The 20,146-nt window shown below is 40.7% G+C and overlaps 1 protein-coding gene across 11 annotated transcripts in view; it reads right to left on the reverse strand.

Annotated features, from left to right (window-relative positions):
- Positions 1–13,340, reverse strand: part of CDON (cell adhesion associated, oncogene regulated) — a 92,857-nt gene extending 79,517 nt beyond the window's left edge. For 7 of the 11 annotated variants that reach the window (XR_015552757.1, XR_015552756.1, XR_015552755.1 and 4 more), the window contains exons 1-2: positions 13,008–13,340; positions 9,684–9,794 (exon numbers count right to left, since the gene is read on the reverse strand). The gene's annotated coding sequence lies outside the window, so the exon portion shown is untranslated. The remainder of the gene's footprint in view (positions 1–9,683; positions 9,795–13,007) is intronic. The other 4 variants (XR_015552758.1, XM_087433898.1, XM_087433896.1 and 1 more) reach the window with 3 other exon arrangements.
- Between the last annotated feature and the right edge of the window lie 6,806 nt (positions 13,341–20,146).

A 20,146-nucleotide genomic window follows, 5' to 3' on the forward strand; every position in this document is an offset into this window, starting at 1 on the left:
GAGTTTTCCTTCTGTAGTATATACATCTCCAGAGTGAAAATAAACAGCCTCACACCTCTTACTGGGAGCTGGACTCTGTTGCTATTACAAGTCAGTCTTCACTCCAACAAAGGGAGGGGCCAGATTTGCCTTTAAGAATATCTATTTTTCCTTTCTTTCCTTCTCAATCTGGTCATCAAAATCACTTTTAAACTATTTCATTAAACAGTTAACAATTGTTTTGATTTATACCAAAATAGCACAATTAGCTATTGTTAAATATTTTAGCATTAATACTTGTTCTAGCCAACATTATACAGTGATATAAAACAAAAGAGAAATAGCTAACAATTGATGAATGCAATATTATTTTTTTTATTTTTAAATATTGTTTTTGTGAGGAAGATCAGCCCTGAGCTAATATCCGTGCTAATCCTCCTCTTTTTTGCTGAGGAAGACCGGCTCTGAGCTAACATCCATTGCCAATCCTCCTCCTCCTTTTTTTTCCCCCCAAAGCCCCCCAGTAGATAGTTGTACGTCATAGTTGCACATCCCTCTAGTTGCTGTATGTGGGACACGGCCTCAGCATGGCCGGAGAAGCGGTGCGTCAGTGCGCGCCCGGGATCCGAACCCGGGCCGCCGGTAGCGGAGCACGCGCACCTAATCGCCAAGCCACGGGGCCGGCCCTGAATGCATTATTAAAAGAATCACTTAAAACTGCAAAGCTTGAATTCATTTTCTAACATATCCAAGAAATGAAAAACCAAATTATGTTTCCACATCGTCTGTCATGTTTTAGATACAGGGATAACAAGGAACAACTGTTAAAAGAGCATATCAATTTAAATTTTATATTCATCCCACAACGAAAGACACAAATGTAAAATTAGATTTATTTCTAAAAAGCTCCCTCTTATATATGATTGGAAAGAGCTTTCAAATTTCATTTTCAGCTGGGATATACTGTGCAAGAATTTCAAAGTATCCAAGGATTCTACCTGCTCTAAAGAAATGTGTTAGCAAGGAGCCCTTTGGCTAGGAAAAAAAAAGAACGAAATGACCTCTTTAGAGGAAAGAGTTTAAAAATACAACACTCCAGGGAGTCAATTTTATCTTAGGTAAAATTCACTTGAATATCTTCCATTAGTTCAATAGAACCTAGAATGCGGAGTTTGTGGTTTAGAAATGTCAAAGAGGGCCGGCCCCGTGGCTTGGTGGTTGAGTGAGCGCGCTCCGCTGCTGGCGACCCGGGTTCGGATCCCGGGCGCGCACTGACGCGCTGCTTCTCCGGCCATGCTGAGGCCGCGTCCCACATACAGCAACTAGAAGGATGTGCAGCTGTGACACACAACTATCTACTGGGGCTTTGGGGGGAAAAAATAAATAAATAAAATCTTTAAAAAAAAAAAAAAAAAAAGAAATGTCAAAGAAAAAAAAAACATCTTAGAAGTTAACTATTTTAATCTATTTCTAAGTACAGACAAATGTGCAATTATAACCTAAATTAAGCTTAAAAAGAAAGACTACAGTTTCAAATAATCTCCTTTTCCAACATAAGACAGAGAGATTTTAAAGATCACCTAACTTTGAACTGTATCAACTCTTGTAACTGATACCAATGCTTGACCATTTACAGTCTTCATGATTGCCATTCTCATGAAAATTTTTCTATTTCATACAATTATTGTATATAGCAAAAAAAAAACCCAACTGTAAAACATTCTGCAAAGTACAAAGGGCTCAATGAAAGGTATTTAAGAAATGATCACCATCAGAAACAGAGGGAAGGAGAAAATTATTCTGTATATGGAATAAAAAGAACCACAAGACAGGAGTTGCCATTGCTGAACTAGCAACTCCTCAGCAAGGAACTAAGTGAACACAGGGAAGGTCGGGGTCCCTCCAAGGACTGTCTGTGTGTGCAACGCCAGACAGAGGACCTTTCCCAGTCCTCTAGAGTCACCATCCTAGTCTTATAAGTCTGCAGGGCACCCAAACAGATGAGGGCCTGCTCTGCAAAGCAAGCCTTCACTCCTTTGTCACCATATTATTTATTGTTAAATTGCCCAAGTAGACCCGCGCAGTACATTCTCTAGATGAATCAGACACAAAAGACGCTAGTACTTCTCAGTTTGTTAGAAAGAACTTTCACAAGCAAATAGGAACTTTGTTTGCCTACTAAATGTCAAATGAAAGGATTTTTTCCCAGAAAATTCACATTTCAACATGAAGGCAAAAAAGTCCTTAATTGCACAAATGAAAAACTCAAAACTCAGTTTCCCATTCTTGGTTGCTGAAGGCCTCAGGAGTTCGATATCTGGTGCCTGTTAATTTGAAACAATGACCAGCTGACATCTATAATCACAACTAACTAAGTATTCTGTATATATGTACAACTAGCTAAGAAAACATGAATCTGATTAGGCATTAAAGTCTTTGTTCTACGAGGCTAATAATTCCCTTATCTTTTCCCTAATAATCTACTATCTGGAACAGAAATCCCACAATAAGTAAAACACGGACAGTTTTTCTTTCAAACTATTTCTACTGTTATTTTCATGTGGCGTGGGATACAGTCTGGACTCACAAGGTTCACATTTAGAAACCCACTTGGGGGGTTAGCTATAAGACTCCTATTAACATTAGTAAGATGTATGGAGTCAAATCCCTGAGCTAAAATTTATTTGATGCTGCAAAACATTGATATCAAATCTCTGCACAAGCTCTATTGATTAAAATGACTAAAAATCCCACTGTGGCTGCTGTCATAGTAACAAATGTGAAATTATTTTAAGATCTAACCACTATGACAATAGCTCTTTTAAAACGCATCCTCAAACACAAAAGAAATAACAAATAATGACAACTGTGTTTGCTACCCTAATAAGAGACCACAGTTAACAACCTATCTTATAATGACTCAAAATTGACTTTCATTAGCCATGGAATAAAAAAAAAAAACCTTAGCTCTAAAATGTATGACGAAAATTATATGAAAGACCTGTATAGGTCTACAGTCAAAGCACGAGTACTGTAATTTCTTTTAGAAGATAAATCCAACTAAAATACAAAATAATTGAAAACATAATGACTAGAGCTTGGAACTAGGCAGTCAGGGCAGAAGTTTGATCCGTTTGTTTTTGTTTTAATCGCAAAAAAGGACTTCATCATAAAAAAGAAAGTATGCCTAATTTTCAATAAATAGGAATCGAAAGAACTGATTTAGAGATTGGAACCATTCTAATCAGATTTAATATGACTTGAAAATATCTTCTTAAGTAGAAGTATGTATTTATAATTAGGTTTAAAATATACTTTAGCCCATCAGTACTATAATCCTCCTTACTGTAGAACTAAACCTGTAATTTCATTTTGGACGAACATCCAAGATTTAATAGAAGAAACAATAAAATGACCTTGTTTAAAAAGGTGATCACAGTAAGATGAACCCATGAGGTAAATCATGGGCACAACATCATAGTAAGACTTTAGTGTGGTTCTGCTCAGGAGTTTGGCAATCTATTGAGAACTATAAAAATATCTTGTCAGTATATAGTAGTCCCAAGATCTACTGGAAGTACTGCTCAGATACTTGGACACCAAATTGAAATCCTGGCACATGAGCTGTCATCAAATCATGGTAACATCTAAAAATCTAACTTCACAAGAGGGAACATGGTAAAATGGGCAGGAGGAAACGTTATATTCAATCAAACTGAATTGATTGGTAATACAATGTTATTTTACTGGTGTTTATAAAGAAATAGCACCTTTTCTATAAAACTGTACTGTCACATTCATAATTACATTCAGACATTCACTCTCACATGACCATTTTATAAGCCAATCATCAAACTTTTCCAATATATTGCAAGCTATGTAATATCAAGCCAAATAATGAAGTTTAACTCCATTTTATAGATGAGGATTCCTCACAGCCACTCTCATACTCTCACACCACCAATCTGAGAGGAACAGTTTAAATTACTGAAACAGGGGAAAGTGATAAACAGTATGTCCGCTCCAGCTGAAACTGTGTTCACCCTCTAATTCTTATTGCCCGTTATTCACTGTGTTGTTTTGCTACACACGCCCTGAGGCCAAACCAGGAAAATAAGCCAAAACAAATGGGCAAGAAAAACATCTTATCCCTAGCTTATGATACTATTTTTCTTTTTATTGGAATAAAAGAGGCTGCCAAGTTCTGATGTCACTAATTTCATGGCCTGATAAAAGTAGTATTTTATCCATTAAACATTCATCCCCCTTGCCAATTTTACCTCCAACCAGGCAGTGTGTACAATTACTCACTGGATAGATATCAAATTATAGTAAAATAGAGAATACTAATTACTTTTACTCTGATATGATAAAAAGTCAATAACTGTCAGAAATTTCCCTGGCAAGAAACAGAAGCCAGAATGCACTTTTTACCACCTATATAGCCAGGAGCTCTTGTAATACTGAGTATTTAAAAAACAAACTGACAAAACATGACATCAGCTCTTGAGATACCAAATTATGTTGCACAGAAAATACACATATTAAATATACAGTCATGCATCGCTTAACAGTGGGGATACACTCTGAGAAATGTGTCGTTAGGCGATGTCGTCGTTGTGCGAACACCATAGAGTATACTTACACAAACCTAGGTAGTACAGCCTATACACACCTAGGCTATATGGTACTAACCTTATGTGACGACCGTTGCACACGCAGTCCATCGTTGACCGAAACTTTGTTATGCAGCACAGTATAAAATTGTTAAAATATTAGGCAAGCATTCCAGTAATAATGTGACAATAGATGTCCTAGTATCTTCAACATTTAACTATTTTTTTCTTTATCTAAAGCTTTCTTTAATCTTCATTATTTGAAGCTGTGGTATACCTAAACTTGACATGGAGAGTCACTACTTTCACCGGATTTTTAAGAACAGAATTGGGTGCTGAAATAAATCGTCCAAGGATCTAGAGAAGACAGTTTAGCATCTTGCTACTCAGTGTGGCCCCCCCAGTGGCATCGACATCATTCTGAAACTCGTTAGAAAGGAAGACTGGGGATTCACCCCAGACCTAACAAATCAGAATCTGCATTTTAACGTCCTCCAAGAAATTCAAACGCATATGCAAGTCTGAGAACCACTGCTTTAGCACTCTGATACATTTGGGCCATTCGGGTGTTTAGTATTTGTTAGGCACAGTGCAAGGAAAGGGGGGAGAGGGATGATCACATACAGGGGAAAATCACATCCTCTGTCCTTAAGGAGTAAGATAAGGATGAGACAGACACGTCAACACCGATGACACAGTATCAGTGCCATGAGAGCCATGTTCTCAGCCTGCAGGAGAGAAAGCAAGGTATCGTCAAGGAATGCAAAGCAGTGGGGGATGGCAGAAGCACCAGGAAGGCAAAGAACCTTGGATTTCTGTCGAGACCTGGGGTTTAATAAGGGAGCGGTTCAGGGCCTTTGGAGAAATCAGTTTTAAGGAGAGCAGTCACATGACCAGATTTATGTTTTAGGAAGATCATTACTCTGGCAAAATGTAGAAAAATGGATGATGTGGAAGGGGGAAAACCAGACCTAGAGACAGGGAGATGAGGTAGCAGCAGTGTAAGCAGGAGGCACAAAGGTATTTTCTGTCTCACATTCTGAACCTGCTCTCACCCCTCTCCTAAATTTTGAAAAAGAGGCTGGAGGGGTAAGGTAATGGTAAGAAAAAAGAGATAAGAGAGACCTGCTTATAGGTTACAGAGAGGGTACAAAGGGTTATATATATACGTGATATATGTCTACATAAATACAAAACAGTAAAAACTCAGGATACTTTTCTGCTTTATAAAATAGAGAAAATATTATTTTGGTGATTCAGGATTCTACACTCCCTTCAATCAGTCTAAACATCAATTAATAACATATACAGATACAAGATGGGTACATGGTTAAATAACTATGAACCCCAGAAAATATCCTGAATATAGTTTTGTTGCTTGGATAAGTCACTGACATCGGCCTTTCTCTCCCTATATGAGTTATTTCTCTCTTTTGAAATTCAAGTACAGAAAAGTTTAGGTGGAGGAGAGAAGGCAGAGAGATAAGAGGTACATTTATTAATGTTTACTTTATATATAATTTGTTATAGGAGTGAATAAATAAGTGAGCCAACAGATGGCTTCAAGTAAATTCTCAGATGTGTGCCTATATCAAAAGGTAGCAAATACTATACTTGTAAAGTATTATCTTTTCTGATACTGATACACTTAGAATATTAGAAAAGTTCCTATTTTCTATTTAAGTCCCTATTTAAAAAAGAAAGAATATTTGACATTTACTTAGTGATAAACGAAGAATTGCACTTAAAGTGAAAAGAGCCAGTAAGTAGAGGCAGTCCTCAACTTTACACTAGGGTTGGGTTGAGGAAATTTATTTATCCAATGGCTGTTTGGAACTTTTTAATACATTTTCTCCCTCCAAAATTATGTAGGCGGTGGTCGTGTAGCATAACTACTATTTCACGAAGTCTCAGCACTACCAAGTCCCTGAGAGGTCGTGTGGTCCCATCTCTCATCCAAGGAAGACAGTCTTTCCACGCTATCGTTTGCAAACGCCACCAGAACACGTCGAGTAATAAGGAGCTCACACCCCTTCAAAAGAACATTTCTATCATGGGGCAGCTCTATTTGTTAGATGGTTCATGCTTCTTTTCAAACAAAATCTGCATCTTTTGAGTGCCCCTGTGGAACAAAAGATGAATCATGTATCACTATTTCAACTCTCCCCACTCCCACTGAAATCTTGGCACTGGCGGTCTGATTGAAGAAGAAATGGGGACAACTTGCCCCTCTGGAGTCCAGGGGAACCCACCCCTACACATGGCTGTATGTGAAGAACGCCCTTGTGTCAAGGAGCTGTGAATATTAAGATTTACTAAAATTACAGATGCTGAAAAATACAATGTCTCCTGAGAGAGAAGGGGCTTGTGTTCAGGCAGAACATCCAGAAAATCCTTCATCAACATTTCCAGGAACAGAAATATAAGCTATTAACCTCAAGCACCGCCCTCTCCAAAATCAAAATAACACAAACTTCTGATTCATCAACATCATCTTGTATTCTTGTTTCACTATTTGGTGAAATAAACTTTATTTAGCATATTAGGGTATTCCAACAACACAAACCGAAACTCTAAATGTACAGGCATAGCCTGATGGCAATAGTTAATGTTAATTGCCAAAACTCTTCTTCCTGATATAAGTGTGTGGTCCTGTTCTTCAAAATTCTCCTGTAGTATAAGAACATCCTAGCTCCATTTTCTTCTGTTTTGGTGGATTTTTTTTTTTTTTTTTCAAAAAAACGTTGTGTTGTTTCGTTTTCTTCTAAAAGAATATCACATTAACGCTGGGCTAGTAGTTTCTTCCATACAATTCTAAGTATTGATTATGGCATTATCAAAGGATTTGGTTTATGGAATTGTGACTGAACACAATTATATTACCTTCAACCCAATTTTATGTATAAAAATAAGGTCATGGTTATTTTTCTAAGATAGCCACTGGGATTTGATTTTCTAATAATTTGGGAAGAAGTGTTATGATTTTCTTTTTTTCTCAATGACCACAAACCCAATGTACCAATAAAATGAACTACTACAAATCTCAAAACACACAAAAGACACTACAACAATTTAAAAAGCATGAATTACTACCGTACACAGTAACATAAATGAATCTCACGGACATAATGAGCAGTGCAAGAAAGCAGATATGAAAGAGTATATACTGTATGAGTCCATTTTTATAAAAAAGTCCAAGAACAGGCAAAACTTATCTATGGTGAGACTAGTCAGAACAGTTGCTGCCTGCTGGGGGTGGCAGTGTCATCTGGGAAGGGGCACCGGGGAGCCTTCTGAGGTAAAAGAAATGTTCTAGATCTTGATCTCGATAATGGTTCCCATAGATACATGCATATATAAACTTCATCTAGCTGTTCACTTCGTATACGTTAACTGTGCGCTTGTATACATTTTTATATTATATCTCAATTGGGAAAAAAACGTAACAATAAAAAATGTAACTTGTTTCCAAGTGCCTTTTAAGTTTCAATTGCAAAATTAAGAAAACTGTGGCATACTAAAACCATAGTAGTTACATGTGCCCACGCTATTACTAACTTCTGAGAAGTCCTCATTATTTAGCACTTCAAAGAAATCACTTCTGGATCAAAGTAGTAGACTAACACGTACAGGAGGAGTTACTAAAAATAAGAGCAGCTAACATTTATAGAAGTTTTCCTATACGCCAAGTGCTTTACTTTCACTATCTGGTATTATCCCCACAACAGTGGTAAGAGATACTACTGCCATTATCCCCATTTTACAGATGAGGAAATCAAGGCTCAGGTCAAGGTCACTGCCCCAGCTCACACAAATAAAAAGAGGTGAACCAGGCTATGACAAGAAGAGCTGAAAAGCAAGCTATATGTCAACTTCTTAATTCTCTGTTTGTATTAGGGTAATATGAAAATAAAATCAACCACACAGTTCTAAGCAATAAAACATAAGCAGAATATATCTAAGTTCAGTAATATAATCTGTATATTTTTTCCCCTCTCAAGTAAGATGTAAGGAACTTCACGGTTCCTTAATTCTATGATTAAAAGGCACATCACTGGCTCTCAAGAATTGAAGTCCCTACTCACATTCCAACTGATATGTAGCAGAATAAAATGTTCTCTGGGGTAGTTTTTTACTATCTCTAGCCATCAAAATACATCACACAGCAGAGCGACTGAACAACGGTGAACCAAGACATGCACAATGCTAACTTTAGTGTTTACTCCAATTCATTCAAGAGTCCTTTCAATTTGGCCATACTAGCAGAAGGCATGCCCAGGATTAAGGTGGAAAGAAATTAAACATATTTTCTAAAAGGCTTCTTTATTTTCTAAACACTCTGTATTGTGAGGAGAATTTGGTAGAAGACTACAAGGTAACAGGATGGAAAGAACTGTGACATACAACGTGATTTTAATCAGGAACAAAATATATCAAATGAACCATTAAATATGCTACTGCATTCTGCATTAGTTGAAAACCAGAAACACTGGAATTCACATTCATTTTTAACTCTTCTCGGAAGATGAAAATCAATTAACTACACCATCCAAGATTCAGAAATGCTCTTCCTTGAAAAGTACACAAGAAACAAACTAGGCTAATATTCTGAAAAATGTTTATATCCAAAAATTATATAGGGTGGGGAAGAGGAGCCGGGGGAGGAAGAAACACTAATGTTTCTCAAAAATTTTTTCCAAAGACTTTACAGAATATTTTTGGTAGATATATTTTCATTTACTTGTGGCTGCTAGCAAGTCTGCAAAGCAATGCCTTAAAAAATACTAGAAATTAGAAAGAATTCTTAAAAATACAACTGAAAAGACAGACATATCCTAAAAGTTCTATGATGATAACGTAACAAAAACACAATAAAAAAATCATATAAAAACAAATGAGCAAACTAAAATAAACCTATTCAAACAAGCATTTCATCTCTGCAAAACAATTTGCTTCACTTAAAAGTCTGATTTTGCTCTCAGTTTAAAAAGTTATTAAAACAATACATCAGCCCTCACAGGCAAGACCAAACTGTAACACAATTTTACATATTTACCAAATATGTAAGATCATTCAGAGAAAACTTACCAAGTCTGCAACGTGTAGATGCTTGTGCTTCGGAGGGAAAGCAGAGGAGTGACTTTCTGCACTTACAGTGGCGTTCACTTCAGTGCTAAAAACACATCACCACAGTCCTGCCTGTAGGAAAGTCCTGACTAGCAATCTCTCTTTGGGTTGGGCTTTTCCCTTACAAGATAAGCTGTTAAGTCATGCCTTGATTTTAGATCTGCTAACATATGGAGTCTTCTAATGTAGCCTCTCTCAGCCCCCCGCCCTCCACCCCCCCATCAAAACTCTGCTCCACTCCCTCTCCACACACACACATACACACATACAAAAAAGGCACTGCAGGGCAGAAATTCCTCAGGTGCTCGCTAATGGAATTCCCAGGGTCTTGGAGCCGCTTCGGGGATCAAGAGATCTCATAGCCCCTGCTGGGGTAAGGAGCAGCGAGTCTGTTCCATTTAATCAAATACAGAATGAATTTTCAGCTCTATTCACAAGCTTGTCTCCAGGGCTCTCAAAAGGCACCAGGCAGCTAGAATCACACACATGTGGCTCTTTTGGGCAAGTATAATTAGTTTGATTTTAAAAAGCCACATTAATAATATCACCTCAGGACCATTATTCAGGGGACAGATGACAATGATACTGTATGTTTTAAGCCTAACAATGGGAGAAAGAGCACAAACAATGAGGGAAAACTTGAAGGATTAAAAAAAAAAACCAACAAACCAGTTTTTCATTTAATTGTAATCCAATATTTTTAAACTGACATTAAGTATATTCCATATACTGTCTTATACTGTCTCTTAATTTTAATTAAAAAGAATCAAGTGAAGCCCTGCTCCCCATTCTCCTGAAAGTACCACATATACAACAAAAATTTTTAAGTGGACTGTTTATAAATAAATGGAATGTTTACGTACAATATAAAATTTTAAATAAAAACAATAAAACATTCTCTAAATCAATCCCAGTTAACAAAATTTCTTGAAAAAAAAAGCACCAATCAAAAACCACTGTAAAATCCAGTCCTTTAAAGCAATGTATTTAGCAACCAAACTCCAAATTCCCTTTCTAATCTAATTAGTTCCTATTAAGTACTCAGATCATATATAGAAAGAAAGACTACCTGGTAGACAACTCCCCTATGCTTCTGATGTGTTGCCTTATCCATACTTCTACATGGTACAAATACTAATAACAAGGCGAGAGCCAATGTAATTACATGTTACAATTAACAAATTTTTCAATTAGTTATTTTTAATTTCCTATCCCCAGCCTGATTTCACTAAGATAATGTTTAATTCCTGAAATCATTTCCCAGGATTTTACTTAGCAACAATCACCAATTTTCAGCCTAAAAAATTTCTAGAGAAGAAAAATTTTACTTCTACTTATATTTTGACAAAACCATAAATGAAATTGTCTAGCAAGTCATGAAAGCATAAGGGCAAAGTGGAAAATAAGAGGAAAGCAGGAGAACTAGTCAACAAATTTTACCTGATCTCTTAGAGCAAAGTTCCTATTCCTACACAAGGCTCTCATCTATATATACCTTGCTGATCTGGGGGGTGGGGGAGAGTCCTATCTTAAAGTGAACTTAATTCCTTTCATGCAAAGTCAAAGCACCTGCAAAGAAGGAGCAAGACTGATTTAGAAGCCAGCCTACCTACACAAGCTAGATGCTAGATCAGTGTGCTCCAAGTCCTAAGGCTTCTTTGTACTTCCTGGCTTGAGAGTCAGAGCTGTTTAAGTACTTTCCACAGAAGAGGAGGCTGAGGAGAACCAAAGCAATCAATCAAAGCATCCCAAGTGAGTTACTACACAAACAATAGCACAGTACTTCTAGTAACTGATTTTCCTGGTTGACTAAACTACTCAAACAAAGCCAGATTTCCCAAATACTGTATCCGAGTTTTTGCACGAAAAGTTCAACAATATACACTTGTGTGTTTTTTATAGAAATATAAATGTTTCTGCTATACACACTGCCAAACACACACCCAGGGCATGTCTTTACAAAATGAAACAGGTTTTCTCCGTCCTTCTCATATAACTTAAAAATGAGGCAGTTTATTTCAACATGTGCATAACAGAAACTACAGTATTTGGTGCCTCTCTGGGTTCCTAAGAATGCTTTCTAGTTAAGCACTAATTTAAAATTTCCAGAAATTTTCTGAAGTTTTCTTTCATCTCCTAAAAGTTGAACTACCCCCATTTTCAGCTAAAATAGGACTACCCCCAAAAATGTAACAGAATGTTTAGAATTATACTGAGAATAAACCCACTTCCTTCTCCGGCCCCCTCCCCACCTCCTCCTCCCAGACAGTGTTCATTAGGTATGCCAAGTGTCAGCTGGGAGTCTGGGGGTTATGGTATCAGTGAGGCATGGCATCAGAATTGCCCTCTTTCATCTTCACTGGCCACTGGCCTGATAATAAATCTCATGTTACCATTAGTCCAACCTTCTGTTTCTCAAGGTGTCTGATTTAGGACACAGAGGCTGACTTTGTGTTAATAAGGTTCTCTAAATTCTAGATCTCAATTGGAAAGCAGTCTGCCCTTAAAGCACCTGCCACCTCTGTGGTCCTGACCAGGAAAGGCAGGCATTCTGCAGAAGAGCTTTTTTTGGAGAGCCTTCCACCTGATTTGGTGGGGTTAGGGAGAACAATGAAGGGAAGGGCAGAGAGTCTATCTATCCCCCTCAGTGATTTATTACTGAAATTCCTAGATGTGGAGAGAAAGCAACAAGGTCTGGAAGCTGCAGACTGAAATAAATAGCGAGCTGTAATGTATTTAGCAAATGATAATGCAATCCACAGAAAGCTTTACAGATGAGAAGGAAAAATACACTCCCTGGGGCTGGGAAGTCACTGAGTCTGTGAAGGCAGAGAAAGATACATTGTGCAGGAAATTTCTCTTGCTTCTCCCTACACATAAATCACTGTCTCTCGCGGGCGCTCTGCGGGGATGGAGGTTGAGAGGCGAGGGACCCCGCTCCCTTGGGAAAACGTGCTGGCGCCCCTTGCTCCCCGCTATGCTGCATCTCACCTGCCCCAGAGGATCACTGTCAAAGAGATTTAATCGTGTCACTGACACTTCACCCCGCCTCCTCACACGAGGTGGCTCAGAGTCTCCGAGGACGCGGAACGTCGGAGCTCCCCGCTGGGCATCCATCAGCTGCCCTTCACAGACCCCGCACACAGCCCTAGACCCCCACGCCCTCCGGGGCACGCTGGCCTGCCCGCCCCCCTACCTCCCGCTCCCAAGCCGCGTGGTCCCCAAGCCCGGTGTCCCCAGGCCACTCCTCCCTCCGACCCTGTGGGTGGGACCCCACCTCCGCACCTCTCAGCGGGGCAGGCTAAGCCCCCAGACCTCCTGCGCGGCAGCCGGCTCCGAAAGCCACCCCCAGGTCATCCCCCGCGCTCTCGCGGCGGCTACGGTGGCGGCGGCTGCGATCCGAACTGGCCCCTCCATGCACCAGGCAGGGCAGCAGGAGGGCGCGGCGCCTCGCACGCAGGGGCCGGGGCGCAGGGGCGGGCGGGCGGCTGGCGCGGGGTCCCCCGTCTCCTCGCACCAAGCCGCGCGAGCCGGGCACCCGGTACTCAGGGGAGGGGAGCTGGGGGGGGCGGAGTCACCCGGGCGCGCCCCCGCGGCCGCGCTCCTCCCCGCCAAGGCGCGCGCGCGCGCAACCCGGCGGGCGCGGGGCCAGCGAGGAGCACGCGAGGAGCGGGAGGAGGGACCCGGCTGCGGAGGCCGCAGCTCCCCGACGCCCCGCGCCCCGCCGGAGCGTGCGCGCGCAGCCTGCCAGATCGGCGGCGGGGGGATGGGCCGTACCAATCTGCGGATGGGGGACGCTCCGGGCAGGACCTTCTCCCGGTTCCCTTCCTGCTTGCTCTAGAAGAAAGCCACCCAGGAAAGTAGAGTACAGTCCCTGCTCTGGTTTAGGACAGGTGAGGATAAGCTGCCTTAGCAACTCATAAAGATTCCCATCATGTCTGCACTCACTTTCCCCTCACCTTCACTTTCCCGGGAGAGGCGGCATTTCTGGCCTGTCTACACGTTCCCCTGTTTCCCCGCCCCCAAGCCCCGCCCCTCGCCCCTCTACCTAAGTTCTCTGAGGAGCCAACCGCTCCATCGTTTCTCTTGGCTCTCACCTGGAATCTGCCGTAAGGTTGCAGCTTCCCGCCGCCTAGGTTTCCTTCGACTTTTCTACCCACTTTCAGTGTTTAGTTTCCTAGGCAGCTTCACCTGATTCCCCAACCCGCCCGCCCTGCATTCAGATACACGTAAGCAGCTAACAGAGCTTCCCAGGGACTAGGAGAGGTTCAGTGTCCTGGTGAAACCAGCATGGCCTTTGGCCTCAGAGTCTTCCCAGCTCGTCCCTTGGACCTGCCCCAAGTTATTTGATCTCGCTGAACTCCTGTTGTTCAAACAGAAAAAGGAAAAAATAATTTCATTTGAGAAGGTTGTGAAGCATAAATATGAGACTTAGTGAAAATCACCTGCCACTCAGTGGGCATTTGAAGACTGTGACTTCTGTATAATAATTATTATTATGATTAGCAGTTAGTTAACTTTTTTTACCATCATCATTACTTACTATTTAACTACCGAAAAAAGCCGTAATAATACTTGAAGTTCCGAAACACTCAGTACTGAACTTCAGGAGACATATGCCAGTCCCCCTCACCTTTTCACTTGAATTTCACAAAGAAATGCTTTGAAAGTGTGGTCGTGTGCAGACGGTTTAGCTTTCTGCTTTAGCTACATACAGGATCTTTGTGAAAGCATTAGGTCATAAGAAGGTCAGTATAGAAGGGAAAAAAAAGAACTCTAGTTCGTTCTCCATTGTTCCATGTTTTACTTATGCAAAGCAAGAATCTGTATGTTATTAACTTAAGGTATAGTAAATGATTTTTCATTCAGCAAACAAGAGGTCCTATAAACTTTGAAGGTTTAACTGAAATGAGAGTTGTATGGGAATGGAATGGAAGTCTTGCAGGTTCTTGTGGCCATCTGTAAGAATCCTCGTCGTCCCTCCTATAGCAGCTCCACTACAGACACTTCCAGGCTTCTCTCTTGCGGCCCCACTGACTCTGGGCACCCGCAAATCTCACAGTGCCATGTGAATATCACTGTGCCTCTTGTTACTCATAATCAGACCTGAGAAATAATCATGACGTTTGTGGATACTGTTTACTCCCTTTCTGCCTTGTTTGTAAAGTGGAGAAATTTCAGGTGCAAAATAGTTTTTCATTAATGAGTCATTCATTTCTTTCTTCAACATTTAGTTTAAAGTATTTATTGAGCACCCACTTTATGTCACTGCTAGACAAAGAGATACATAGAGAAATATGACGCAGTCCCAAGCTTCAAGGAGCTCACAATCTAATTGTGATAGAGACACGTAGGTGGGTAAGTACACCGAGATATCTGTAGTGCAATGAACAGGGAGCCGTGGGAGCACAAGGGCAGTGTTGCTAACCCTGTCTGGAGTTTGGGGGGAGGGAGGTCGGCTTGTCAAGAAAGGCTTCCCAAAAGAAGTGACCCATGAACTAACCCTTAAAGGATAGTAGGAGTTGGCCAGGTAAAGGTGAAGGAGTAAAAGAACGGTCTAGGCAGAGGGGACATTATGAATAAAGGCATAGAGGCAAGAAACAACAAGGCAGCTCAAAGGAACTGCAAGCTCTTCTTGGTGGTTGAAGTGTAAGGGGCCAGGTGGGGAATGGGAAGTGAAGGCACTGCAGAAAGAAGCTGAAGCCTAATCACTGATGGCTGTACATGTCATGCCAAGAAACTGGGACTTGATCCTGTAGGCAGTGGGGAGTCAATGCAGGGTTTTAAGTGGGAGTATGATGTGATCAGATTTGTGTCTAGAAAGATCACCTAGGAGCAATGATGAGGATAGATTTGAGGGAGCCACGCCTGAGGTCAAAAAATTTGGAAGCTTCTGAAGCAGTCCAGACAGTCCAGTTGGATCAAGAGACTGAACTAGGATAATACAGTCATGCACCACATAACAATGTTTCAGTCAACAATGGACCGTGTGTACAATGGTGGTCCCATAAGATTAGTACCATATAGCCTGCGTGTGTAGTAGGTATACCATCTAGGTTTGTGTAAGTGCTCTATGGTGTTCATACAACTATGAAATTGCCTAACAAGGTATTACTCAGAACATATCCCTGCTGTTAAGTGATGCATGACTGTGGTAATAAGGACAGAGAAGAGAGGGGAAATTCCAGAAACAAGAGGAAAATTTGGCAGGGCTTGGAAACTGATTGTGTGGAAAGTAAAGAAGAGAGAGGACTCAAGGATGACATCAGCCTTCTAGTCTGAGTGGATGGTGGTCACGCCCCTACCCCCTTGGTACCTGGGAAGAGAGTAATGCCCTGCGGGAGACACAGGTTTTAGGGGAACAACAATGTGTTCAGTTTTGACTTTGAATTTGAAAATTCAAAGGAACCTCCTTTGTGGAACCTCCTGTGGAACCTCCAAGTACAGGTGTCCACTAGATCGATAAGTCCAAGCTGGAGATATAGATTTGAAAGTTATCAGCATAGAGTATATTTATACCATGAAAGTAGAAGTGATCCCTCAGAAAGAACACGGAACTCTAGAAAGTAAGGGCCAAGGATGGATCTCTCAAGTCCAATAACTAAAGCCCTCAATTATCCTGATCAATTTGGAGGGAAGGTTGTTTACTGAACTCAAGGTGTGGGACTTGAAAAGGATGCTTGAGGAAGGTGGTGAGCATTTGGAATAGTCATTGGGAAGAATGAGAGTTGAAAATTGAAAGTTGAGGGGCCGGCTCCGTGGCTTAGCGGTTAAGTGTGCACGCTCCGCTACTGGCGGCCCAGGTTCAGAACCTGGGTGCGCACCGACGCACCACTTGTCCGGCCATGCTGTGGCGGCGTCCCACATACAGCCACTAGAAAGATGTACAACTATGACATACAACTATCTACTGAGTCTTTGGGAAGAAAAAGGGAAAAAAAAGGAGGAGGAGCATTGGCAATAGATGTTAGCTCAGGGTCGGTCTTCCTCAGCAAAAAGAGGAGGATTGGCATGGATGTTAGCTCAGGGCTGATCTTCCTCACCAAAAAAAAAGAAAAGAAAAGAAAATTGAAAGTTGAAAATCAATCACAGGATTGACGAATGATGCTGAGGGCCTGGCCTGGCTGAGGCTGGAGATCATGAATTTGTAGTGATGAAGTCTGCATGATTGTGTGATTTTCTCTATCAGTATGGAACCACTCAAGTGTAAGGGGAAAAGCGTAACACTGAGCCAAATTTGGAGTTTTTCTGGGGGATGTGCAAGAAGGACAATAATTCATGGTATTGGTAAGAAAACAATTTAAATCATCAATCATAGAATCTAGGCTGTGAGTTGGAAAAGGATGATAGACTAGAATAAAATGATGGATTAAAGAAAAGGAGATTTCTGTGAGGTTAAAGAGCACTTGTTACAGGATTGAGGAGTGAAAATGCCAAGCGGTCTTTGGTTATGATCACCATTTCCGAAGTGCAGCAGTTCCAGGTAAGGATTAGGTCTAGCATGGTAATGGATGCTGGTAGATGAAGTGGTGCAGAGATTTCAGGTCATCAGAATTTATACCATCAGGGGACGCTGGGGCTTGAGAGACAGGCAGACATTGACGGGACCGAGAAGATGTTAACAGAAATACCATGAGCAAGTGCCCAAGTCCACAGTGACTAGGTGGGAAGGTGGATAGATGCTAAGTGACACGGATATACATTCAACTAATTCTAGGCCTGAATTGGGTGCTTTTATAATACCAAATAAATGTTAAAACTGGTTCTCCAAGAATAACATGATAGATTGAGTAGAGTCAAGCAGACCCACATCAAATTCTGACTCCACCTCATTTGACTTGGTCAGGTTACTTAAATTCTTGGAGCCTTGATTTCTTCATTTGTAAAAGAGGGATGAGCTAGCAGCTCACATAGAGTTGGTAATTCAGCCTACCTTCATAGGGTGGCAGGGAGGATTAATTGAGATGACACGTATGAAGCACTTGGTCCTTGGCACATAGTGAACACTGAATAAAAGTTAGATATTGTAATGATAGTTAATGCTTACACAGCACTTACTATACGCCAAGATTATTTTAAGCATTAGTCCCATATTACAATGAGAAAACAGGCCCAGCGACGTGCGGTCCTAACTAGGGCCACACAGCTAGTCAGTGTCAGAGCTGGTGTTCAAACCCAGTAGGCTGGCTTTAGAAACTGGACTCTTGAATATTACACATTAGTGTCTCCCCACAGTAAAAATACTTATTTTTATTAATATCACTTCAAATGAATTTATCAATTAAAAAACTTTTATGGAGCACCTTTTAGGTGTAAAGCACTAAATTAAAGAGGTATAAGAAAATACTAGGGTTAAATACATTGATGGGCCTCCTCAGGATCCCTTGGCCTCACTGGTCTCTAGGACCCTCGGCTACCACAGCGACCATTCAATGCTCCTCCCACCAGTCCTGGACGCTGCAAAGCTTGTGATCCAGCTTTCCCAGCATCTGCTGAGATGGCCAAGTGACCCAACCCAAAAGTGCAGATGGGTTATGTCCCCCCTGAATGTAGGAAGGGCAGGGGAGGAGCACAACAGATAGATTCCTTCTCCCTCCTCCATCCAGTGGCCTGTTCCGAGGCATAGTTTTCCAGTACATCTCGTCTGGAGACATCCCTCGTGGCCAAGCAGGAGCACCTTTTGTGTGACAATCTGTGTCTCTTGTGACTTGCCAAAAAACAGTGGCCAGCATGGTGACATGTCATGTTGCATTTGTTTCCCAACTTCTCCTACCCCATTTCCCTTGTCCCTTACTCTCACCTGGGATTGACTTAACTGCCTCAATCTCTGTTTACGAGAGATTCTCTGAACATAAGGAGTTTATAATAAAGCTCTAGAAGGACTAGGCTGTATTTATAAAATTAGTAACAATACACATAATTATTTGATAAATACTGAATGAGTAGGATGCAGCAGAGTGCGAGTTTGAGTCTCAGCCTGCATATTTTTAACTATGTGATCTTGTATTTTGCGTGCCTTACTTTCCTCCTATATAAAATGGAGATAGTGATACCTGTGTTGCACTTTCATACATCAGTGGTGAGGATAAAAAATGGTACAACCTCCAGGGAAGAGAATTCGACAATATTTATGAAAATTTAACATGCTTTTACCCTTTGATCCAGCAGTCCCAGTCTTGAAATTTATCCTACAGGAACTCTTACACTCATATGAAATGGTGCATGTAAAAGCCCATTCACTGCAATATTGTTTATAACAGATCAAAAACAACTCAGGTGTCCATTGTTAGGAACTGTAGCCACACAGTGGAATACTATGCAGCTGAAAAAAGGACACTGTCAGAGAACTGCCGTGGAGAGTACTCTAGATTGTGCCATTTGTGACAGCGTGGATAGACCTTGAGGGCATTATGCTAAGTGAAATAAGTCAGACAGAGAAAGACAAATACCATATGATCTCATTTATACATAGGATCTATAAAACAGAACTAAGAGAAACAGAGAACAGATTGGTGGTTTCCAGAGGCGGGGGTTGGGGGGTGATGAAACGGGTGAAGGTGGTCAAAAGGTAGGAACTTCCAGTGATAAAATAACTTATAAGTTCTGGGGATGTAATGTACAGCATGATGACTATAGTTAACGATACATATATTTGAAAGTTGCTAAGAGAGTAGATCTTAAAAGTTCTTATCACAAGAAAAAAAATTGTGACTGTGAGGTGATGGATATTAATTGAACTTATTGTGGTAATCTTTTCTCATTATATACATATATCAAATCATTATGTTGTGCACTTTAAACTTATACAATGTTATGTGCCAAATACCTCAATAAAACTGGAAAAAAAAAAGAAAGTACTTTAGGACACGTTGTCAAATGGAAAAAAGAGAGAGAGGAAGATGTAGATGCAGAATGGTATATATAGTATCATGCCCTAATTTCTAAGAGGGAAAAACTAAGAATATATATTTCTATTTGCTGATATTTTGCATAAAGAACCATTGGAAGGATCCAAAGAATAACTTTAAAAATGATTACTGAGCCAGTCCTGATGGCCTAGTGGTTAAAGTTCAGCACACTCCACTTTGGCAGCCTGGGTTTGGTTCCCAACCACAGAACTACACCACTCATCTGTCAGTTGCCATGCTGTGGCGGCAGCTCACACAGAAGAACTAGGACTTAAAATTAGGATATACAACTATGTACTGCGGCTTTGGGGAGGGAAAAAAAAAGAGAGAGAGAGGAAGATTGGCAACAGATGTTAGCTCAGGGCGAAGCTTTCCCAGCAAAAAAAAAAAAGGATAAAAAGGATTACATCTGACAGAAAGTGGATAATAGAGTTGACAAGAACAGGGATAAGATTGAGACTTTTTAATTTATGGCTTTTTATAATATTTCATGTTTGAACCATGTAAACAGGTTGT

This window comes from Ceratotherium simum, chromosome 7 (assembly GCF_057802395.1).
Source record: "Ceratotherium simum simum isolate JZ-2026a chromosome 7, ASM5780239v1, whole genome shotgun sequence".
In the NCBI taxonomy this organism is placed as follows: domain Eukaryota; kingdom Metazoa; phylum Chordata; class Mammalia; order Perissodactyla; family Rhinocerotidae; genus Ceratotherium; species Ceratotherium simum.